Raw genomic sequence first — 9,528 nt, 5'->3', positions numbered from 1 at the left:
AAGCTTCCTCCGAGGAGGAAGAAGAAAAAGAAGCACCAGGAAAGTCCACAGATGTTATAGCGTATGTAGGTAAGGGAAATTACCCTAAAAGGGGTATCTGTCTAGAACACAAGAGAGTTTTTCTCTCTGCTTTAACAAATCCGAATTCCTCTGAACATCAGTTCCAGGAAACTGATAAAAGGCTTCGAGACCGAGTGGGGTACCATATACTGAATTCTATGGATGAACAAGAATTAGCACGGTCAGCTGTATTGTGGGCCGAAAACTCAGACATGTATAATGATGACACATTAGTACAGACATTCTTGAACCTTTCCCCGGAAGAACAGAAAATAGCAGGTGTATACATGATTCAGCATCTCCTCATCAAGTTCAGAAACCACCATTCCGATCCAGGTCCCTTACACGAAACATTAGAAGCACTAATTACAGATAGATGGAGAGGTTTTAGTACCAAGTTAATACAAATAATTCTAGAACAACGACGTAAATATAACACCTTCATAAGTTCTGAATATGTTCCCGCCCCGCCTCCAGAAAGAAAAATGTACCACCTGCCATGCGGTAGTGGCCTCGAAAGTCAGAACCCTTTACGAGAAGTACACCCAGTCATGGGTACAGATCATGTCTTGAAGCGTGTATATGTACATACGCCACTGACTAAGTTAGAACTGTTAGAAATGAAGAAACTAGTTCCGTGTCATGATAAAGACCCTGCAGGTTTTCATAGAGAGCTTAAAGACATGTTACTGATGGGAGATTACACGTATGATGATATTATGAAAATGTTAAAAGTACTGTTGCCCACGGGCATTTACGAGAAATTAAAGGAAAAGGATTGGGAGGTGGGAGAGTCAAAGATAGCATGGGCAGAAATAGAAGACGAAGAAAGCAAACGAATCCCAGGGTTAGGCCTTGGGGATAAAACTAAAGCATTACCAGGTTTAATTGTACAAGTTTTACCAAGATTATTGACAACTAGAAAGGAAGATTGGGACGCAATCTCGTCCTGTAAACAGAAACAAGATGAAGATACTAGTGATTTCTTTTCAAGATTCGAGAAATGTTTTATCATAAATAGTGGCCTACAACCAAGTAGCGAGTCATATCCACACCTTTTTGTATCAAAACTAGTCGAGAATGCCCTACCACTAGTCAAAAATATAGTGTACAAATTTGAAAGTACCTGGCAAGCAAATACGCCATCTCAGATGTTACAAATGTTACAATATCACCAGAACAGAATTAGAGAAGAACAAGATCAGGAACAGAAACGTATGAAAGACACAAAAATGAAAATGTTAGTAGCACAGACAATACCAGCCGACGGTCATAGAAAGGGTGGGGCCCAGACAAATCATTCTGCCGCTCCTGTTAAAGGGACATGTAATTATTGTAAGCAGCAAGGCCACTACGTACATGAATGTCCAGTCCTGAAACATAACATCGAGACAGGTAAAACTAAAGAAAGACCGCGTCCACCTAGACATGAACAGGGTCATCAACAGACCTCCCAGAACGAACAGCCTATGCGTGATCAGTCACACACAGTACAGACAGGACAGACCGTAGCACTACCGCAGCCACAACATGCACAGATACAGCCCATTGCCGCAACTCGGCAAGTATCACAACAGATGTACCAGTATGCCCAGTCGGCATATCCAGATTATCAACGTTACACATGAAGCAGCCTAGAGAGGGAAGTTGGCTTGCCTCTTATTGAAATTCCTGTAGATCAAGAAGGTCCTTATGTACACAGTCACGTATTAGGAAAAGACAGAAAATTTTTAATTGACACAGGGGCAAGTCGCACTACGATCAGTCACAATGAAGTCCCAGGGGCACCCCTCTCAGGCTCACAGAATGTTTCCCTTGGTTTTTCAGGACAGCCTATTGTAAATGATGTATCAGAACCAGTATCCTTAGCTGTAGGTCCATTATCCCGAGTTACAGACCTGTTACTTACGAAGTCATGCCCCGAAAATCTGTTAGGCATTAAAACACTGAAGGCTCTAGGAGCTATAATATGCTGTTCCCCGGAGGGAGTCAGACTCTTTCTGCGGGATTTCAAGGGTCATTATGTTCTACGAGATTTTGATGTCAGATTGAAAAATGTACCAGATTACCTATGGGCAAAAGGCCCAGCTGATGTAGGTTGTATGAATATCACTCCATATCGTGTTACACTCAAACAAGGAGTTGTTTTGCCAAGAATCAGACAATACAAGTTACCACCCGATGCTGTAGTGGCTTTACTGAAAATCATTGAAGAGCTCATTGCCCAGGGAGTGGTCGTCGAGACCGACTCCAACATCTGTAATTCACCTATCATTCCAATTCTTAAACGTACAGACCCCAATGCACCGCCAGTATATCGGCTGGTGATTGATCTTCGAGAACTGAACAAATGTATTGTACCACAGTATCCTGTGGTCCCCGATATCTCTTCCCTATTGACTGCCATTGATTCAGAAGCAACGTTCTTTACTGTAATCGATCTCAAGAACGCTTTCTTCAGTGTACCTATTGACCCGGAGAGCCAATATCTCTTCGGATTCAGTTTAAATGGACGAAGTTTCAAATTTTCCCGCGCACCTCAAGGATTTACAGAAAGCCCCAGCATCTATAGTCAAGCACTGAAAAGACAACTAGATTGTGTACAAATGCCAGCTGACACCGCTTTACTGCAATACGTCGATGATCTGCTGATCACCGCACGAAGTGAGCCCGAATGTGAACAAGCCTCATTGACAGTTTTACATTTTCTGGCAGACAAGGGACACAAGGTGTCTCCTTTGAAGTTACAATTCTGTGTTCAGCAAGTTGTGTACTTGGGTCACTTGCTGTCCAAAGTGGGGAGACAGCTCACTCCCGATCGCATTCAGTTGATTGTAAATATGCCACGACCCCAGACACAGAAGGAAGTGCGGGCCTTCATAGGCCTCACCTCGTACTGCAGACAATGGATTCCTCAATATGCATTTCTAGCCAAACCACTCATCCAGTTAACGACACAAGAGGCAGCCACTTCGACTGTCCTCCCTTGGACTCAGGAACACACACAAGCCTTTGAGGAATTAAAGAAAGCTCTATGCCAAGCACCAGTTTTAGCGACACCATGTTACAGCAAACCGTTTACACTTTTTGTTACAGAACGTGATGGTACAGCATTGTCTGTCCTCACTCAAGATCAAGCAGGTTCACATAAGCCTTGTGCTTATTTTTCAAGTACATTGGATTCAGTAGCTCAGGCACTCCCTGCATGCTTAAAGTCAGTAGCAGCAACAGCACTAGCAATCAGACAAAGCGACTCAATTGTTTTAGGCCATCAGTTAACAGTACAAGTTCCACATTCTGTAGAGGTTCTGTTAAACAGAACCCAGACTCAGCACTTGACTATAGCACGACTCACAGGTTACGAATTGACATTATTCCAGCCACACATAGAAATCAGACGCTGTGGTATCCTGAACCCAGCAACACTGTTACCGACAGCTATGACAGATCCAGTTCCACATGATTGCATAGAGATCATTAATACAGTAACAAAGCCCCGACAAGACTTATCAGATGTTCCATTGACAAATCCAGACCTGACACTTTATGTGGATGGTTCATGTATGAGAACAAGTACAGGAGAATTAGTGGCCGCGTATGCCGTGACCACTGAAACTGAAGTTAAAGAAACACATCGTATTGATACACTGTCTGCTCAAGCAGCAGAGCTCATCGCTCTGACCCGAGCCTGTATTCTAGCAAAGAACAAAAATGTCAACATATACACAGATTCCCGTTATGCATTCGGAGTTGTACACGACTTCGGTATGTTGTGGCAGGAACGTGGTTTCCTGACCTCCCATGGTACAAAGATACAACATGGTCCCCTCATTCAAGCACTGTTGGAAGCAATACATCTGCCTTTAGCCATATCCGTCATGAAGTGTAAAGCACATACTAAAGTCACAGATTCTGTTTCCCAGGGTAACGACCTGGCAGACCAGACCGCGAAACATACTGCACTGACTCACACTCCGATAACAGATATGACAAAGCCAATAGAACAGACAAATTGCATGACAGTCAGGGATCCAACACTAGATGTTATCGACATACAGACACATGCTACTCCAGAAGAAATAAAGAAATGGATCGAACTAGGAGGGATCCAGACAGATCAAGGTTGGATGACGAAGGGAAAATCTACATGGTTTCTCCCTGACTCTATGGTTCAAGTTATGATAAATACAGCACATAGTCCAGCCCACCTAGGAGAGAAAGCAATGTTAGACAGTTTACAAAATCTCTGGAACAATAAACACTTACGAGCAGCCGCAAAACAGAAAGTGCGTACTTGCATGATCTGTTGTCAGTTCAATCCAGGTAAAAGCGTCCCTGTAGAGCAAGGTGGATTCCAGACTCCCGATTACCCTTTTGAAGTCCTCCAGATGGATTATATCCAGATGGACCGCTGTAAAGGATTCAAATATGTTCTCGTAATTGTCTGTGCTCTGTCCCGCTGGACCGAAGCATACCCAGTTTCAGATTACACTGCTCCGACCACTGCCAAACAGTTGGTTCGTGAATTCTTCCCACGATACGGCTTGCCTCGTGTCGTGTACTCAGATAACGGTCAGCCATTCTCATCTGCCTTAATGAAAGAAGTTTCCTTACTACTAGGATACCAGTGGAAGTTCCATTGTGTCCGACATCCCGAAGCAGCAGGCCTTGTCGAAAGGCATAACCAGACATTAAAGATCCGCCTTGCCAAAATATGTCAGGACAAAGGGGTCGACTGGATAGTCGCCCTGCCAGTGGCACTATTCTATATGCGAATGGTTGCCCATTCAAGATCAGGGCTATCCCCGTACGAGGTGATCTTTGGCAGACCACCGAATATGTGGGGGAGGCCCATTCCAAAGAAAATCACTGATGTTGATTCTAATATGTTGACAGATTACCTTGCCTCCTTGATGTCTGCACTCCAATCATGTCGTTCACAGGTTGCCGCAGCTTTCCCTGACAACACTGACGTAAAGCCGCATGACGTCCGTCCAGGTGATGTTGTCCTCGTCCGCAACTTCGATCGGAAAAGTCCGTTGGAGCCCCGCTGGAAGTCTCCGAAGACCGTCCTTCTAACTACCAGGACTGCGGTGAAACTCGAGGGAAGAAAGGGGTGGGTCCACACGAGTCATATAAAGAAATTTGCTGGACTGAAACCTGAACCAGACTCGTCCACCCCCACCAAAGACTCTGATACCAAAGACTTTACTGAATCGGAACGAGAAAAGACTCCTCAAGAACAATATCGCATGAAATTACGATCTAGCAAGTCAGACAGTTTAATTGTTTAAGTCCTCCCCTAGGTGAATCGGTTAAATAGTTTCTGACATGTATCCCCTAGATCGAGATAGAGAGAGAGAGAGAGAAGCAAAGAAACGTACATACTGCAAATCACTTCGTAGTCACTGTATAGTGACACTAATAATAATGTTTATTCTCAGTATTCTAATCATAGTTACTAGCGTTCTCTTGCCAATCTATTATCCTATTTTCAAGCGTGAACAATCTGCTTACAATGTCTCTGCTGAACACACCTTTAGTGAGTTACCTCCACACGAACTTTCTTACAGACTTGCGCTGCGCAACAATACATTCATTAGTATGTTACATCACTCTCATCAAACTAACAATGCTACAAATTGCTGGATATGTGGCCGACTCCCTCCCTACCAGAATTACAAGGGAGCTCTGCCTCTCTTCCCGTACCCATTCACTCACAATGGCTCCTGCGGAGCATGGTTTAAAATTATTAATTCATTAGATCCTGACATTGCTGTTTTCGATGGGGGTTGGGTTTGGGGAAATCTGAACTTGATCCTACTAAACGTCTGTCACCCAGATAAGGAGGGACTCCCCACTAGAATAGGAATTGATCTAGAAAATGAAGTGTATGGATTAGGTAATTATACAATTAGCCTTATGATTCTTACAGTCGAATCAGAAGACACACCAGTTCTACCTGTCATGCTAGTGCTGCCAGTCACCGGCGAATTATGTATCAAGAAGAAAGGTTCAGTACACTTAGGTCATAGTAAATGCACTACTGTGGTCGAATTCAGTGATAATGGAAAGTCATCTTTCAAAGCTGTCAGTCATTCTTACTTTGTTTGTGGTCATACCGCATACATACGTCTACCTCCAGATTGGGATGGTACCTGTTACATTGCATTCCTGTTGCCACCTGTTTTTCTAGCTCCTCCTGATTACCATAGAAATAGCAATCTAGTAAAGAATAGACCCAGAAGAGATGTCCCACTTGTCGACTTCACAGAAACGGCATTGGAGCAATACACAGATTTCAATAGAGGTTTCTTTTTCTTCATAGGCCCCGTCCAGAATAGTAAATTAATACGCAGATTAACTAGAACACTTGAAGCAGTAGTACATGAAACTGCCTCCGCCTTAGGTAACTTAACAGAAGAGCAGTCCGCTATGCGGGTTGTTGTCCTTCAGAACCGTCTTGTAATTGACGTCATCTTGACAGATCGAGGTGGAGCCTGTAAGGTCATCGGGTCAAGTTGCTGTGTTTTCATTCCACAAAATGCGCCATCTGTCTATCAAGCTATCACTCGTCTCCATAAGATTGCAAATCAGATACATCAGAATCCAGGCACCTGGACTTGGTCCGGTTGGTTCTGGACAACGTTAACAGCTTGGGGATGGAAGATCCTATCCTTCCTAGGCATTGGCCTAGTCCTAGTATTCAGTTGCTGCCTGTGCCTGCAGTGTGGGCCAGCGATTTGTGGACTGTGTGCCACTTCTTGTGTAGAAAATTCCAGTTTCCTCTCAAAGCGTAAAAGAAAGAAGGAAGAACAAATGATGCTAAAAGAACAAACTGATCGATTCATGAGGATCGATATTTCATGAAGGGTCCGTAGGGAACAAGGAGGGAATGAGGAAAATTAAATTTTGGTCATGATGTGTTCCCTAGCGTGTACCCCACCGACTCCATGTACCAGCTTAAAGTGCATGTAACTTCCCTCCTGTGCCAGCTATGAAGACGCAGATACATTTGCGTCCACCGTTAACTTGTCCTCTTTCATTTCCGCCATGAATGGATTATGTGGTCCGTTCCTAAGTATGCTATGCCAACGTCTTTTTGTAGTACACTTTCAAGTATTCCTGCTCTAGCAAGAGTAGGCCCTGAATTTCTGCCATCTGAACCACTTTTTGTGGCTCCTGGCTCTGCCCAGGCTGCCTCTGTACCCGTGAACTCTGTCCTACTTTCAGCACGGCCCCTTGCGCTCAGCTCAAGCCTGCTTTCTGCCAAGACTGACTATAACCTTCGAGTTATCTGTTCCGCTCCTCGAAAATACATTCCTGCCTACTAGATCCTGTAAACATCCTCCCCAGCTGCAGAACCAAAGGGCCGACCTGTCTCAATGCAAGTAATTCATAGCCTCTGTTGCCATGCTTCCATGGAAGGCCCCGAGCCCCCACGCTTCACATGTAGACACTCAGGCGCTTACACACGCATCCACTGTTAGCATAGAACGGTTCTTGCCCTAAGAGACCTTTCCGCCCAGATAGTATAGTTCCTAAACATCAGATATCAGATATGATAGAAGTACAAGTTGATCTGACATGCCAGACTTCTGTCTCTTTTCCGTCGGTGTAAATGTCAAGTCCCCTGCACCCCGTCAATCACACGTCATGCAGCTGCGCGCGCATCCAAGCTTCCGATTTCTGCTGACATTGCAACATTCAGTTAGCACCACCCCTTGGTGCCACCCACTTGCGTCACCTATCAGTGACGTTTTCAGCACACACCTCTGGTTCACGCCTAGTTTACGCCTCTTGATGATGTACTAGTATCACGTGCATGCTGTTATCTTGTCTTCTCTCAGCTGTTACGCCTCTTGCATTACTTCCTATGATGTGAATCAAGTATATAAGCTATGAAATGTCAATAAACGAGAGCGCTCTATCCCTTCTGACACCCCTGCGGTGGTCAGAACATGATATTCTGATCAGCCCATTCCTTTAAAAGGAATAAAACCCTTAGAAACTCTAACACCACGGACTCTGTCTTTTTTCATCCTGATTGAGTTATTATTGATTAAGTACTTACCTGCACAGAAATTAAGAGAGTAAATTATTTATTTACGACACCGTTTGGATTAAATTGACATATTCGAAATTTTATAATGGTGCCTTCAACAAACTGTTGACGCGTTTCAGCCTTTCTAATTTCCAGGCCTTATCAGGACTAGGGCGTTCAAGGTTCTGCCATCTTCATATGCAATCTTATGCCTCTTCCTACTCTGAGTCTGTCTTTATTTTCATGCTTTCACCAATCGGAAATGCCTGCGTAAATACGACTGTGGCTGCCTCTCTTCCTATTTTCCTCAAATGAGTAGTTCGTAAATAAATGACAGTGTTTCTCTTGCACGCGTTATGACTTCGCGTATAAAAATCCAGATGGTCGTGAGTGCTGTTCGTCCCCTAGCCTTAAACCTGAAGGACATCAAAGAGGTGGCTGAACAGGACCCCATCATCAAATGAGTGCCCTACACTGTACATAGTGGCACATGAAGATATGTCCTCTGAGACACCAACAACTGGGCTCCTGAAGATAAAGAGAGTCTAATGAAAATATGGAAGGTACAAGATGAGTTCAGTGCCACCCAGGATGGAATCTTGCTGCAAGGGTGCTGAATTGCAATCCCGACGACCCTAAGGCACCATGTCCTGCAATTAGCACACGGAGGACCCCAAGGTGTCATGAAGATGAAGTCAAGGATGCAGGAAAATGTGTGGTTCCCTGGACTTGGAGATATTGCTGAAGAACTCGTGCCAGGGTGCCCGGCATGCCAAGTCACGAGTGCACCTGAGAGACTGGTGCCAGTGATCACCAAAGAGCCGTGCACGGATCCCTAGTCCGTGGCGAGCATGGATTTTGGGAGCTTCTTTGACAGAAGACCACTCTTATCTTAGCGGATGCATACTCTAAATATCCCGTTGGGGAGATAATCGCCTCCTTGGCATTTGTCCACAAGGTTATTGTTATAGAGAAGGTGTTTGCAGTCTTCGGTCTCCCGACACAGATCAGAATTGACAACGGGCCCCCGTTCTATGGCGCAAAGTTTGCTGACTTTCTCAGAGAGAGAGGAATCCACCACCGTTGCATCACCCCACAGTGGCCACAAGGCAATGGCAATGTGGAAAGGTTGATGTGCACATTAAACAAAGCATTTCAAATTGCCACAGTTGAACAGACTGATCCTGAGCAATACATACACTCACTCCTCAGAGAATATTGGATCATTCCCCACTGCAAGACTCAACAAACCCCTTGGGCCCTGATGTTCAATGGTCCACTGAGAGACTCTATTCCTACGTGCCCTGATTGGGCGCCACTGCTTCATGATACACAGGGGAAACAAACATGCCATGAGAGGTTTAACACTTAAGACAGTCTGCGAAGTTGAGCCAAACCAAGATCACTCCTGCCTGGTGTTTCAG

Source organism: Lissotriton vulgaris, chromosome 8 (genome assembly GCF_964263255.1).
Source record: "Lissotriton vulgaris chromosome 8, aLisVul1.2, whole genome shotgun sequence".
Taxonomy (NCBI): Eukaryota; Metazoa; Chordata; class Amphibia; order Caudata; family Salamandridae; genus Lissotriton; species Lissotriton vulgaris.
This window is presented reverse-complemented; position numbering follows the sequence as displayed.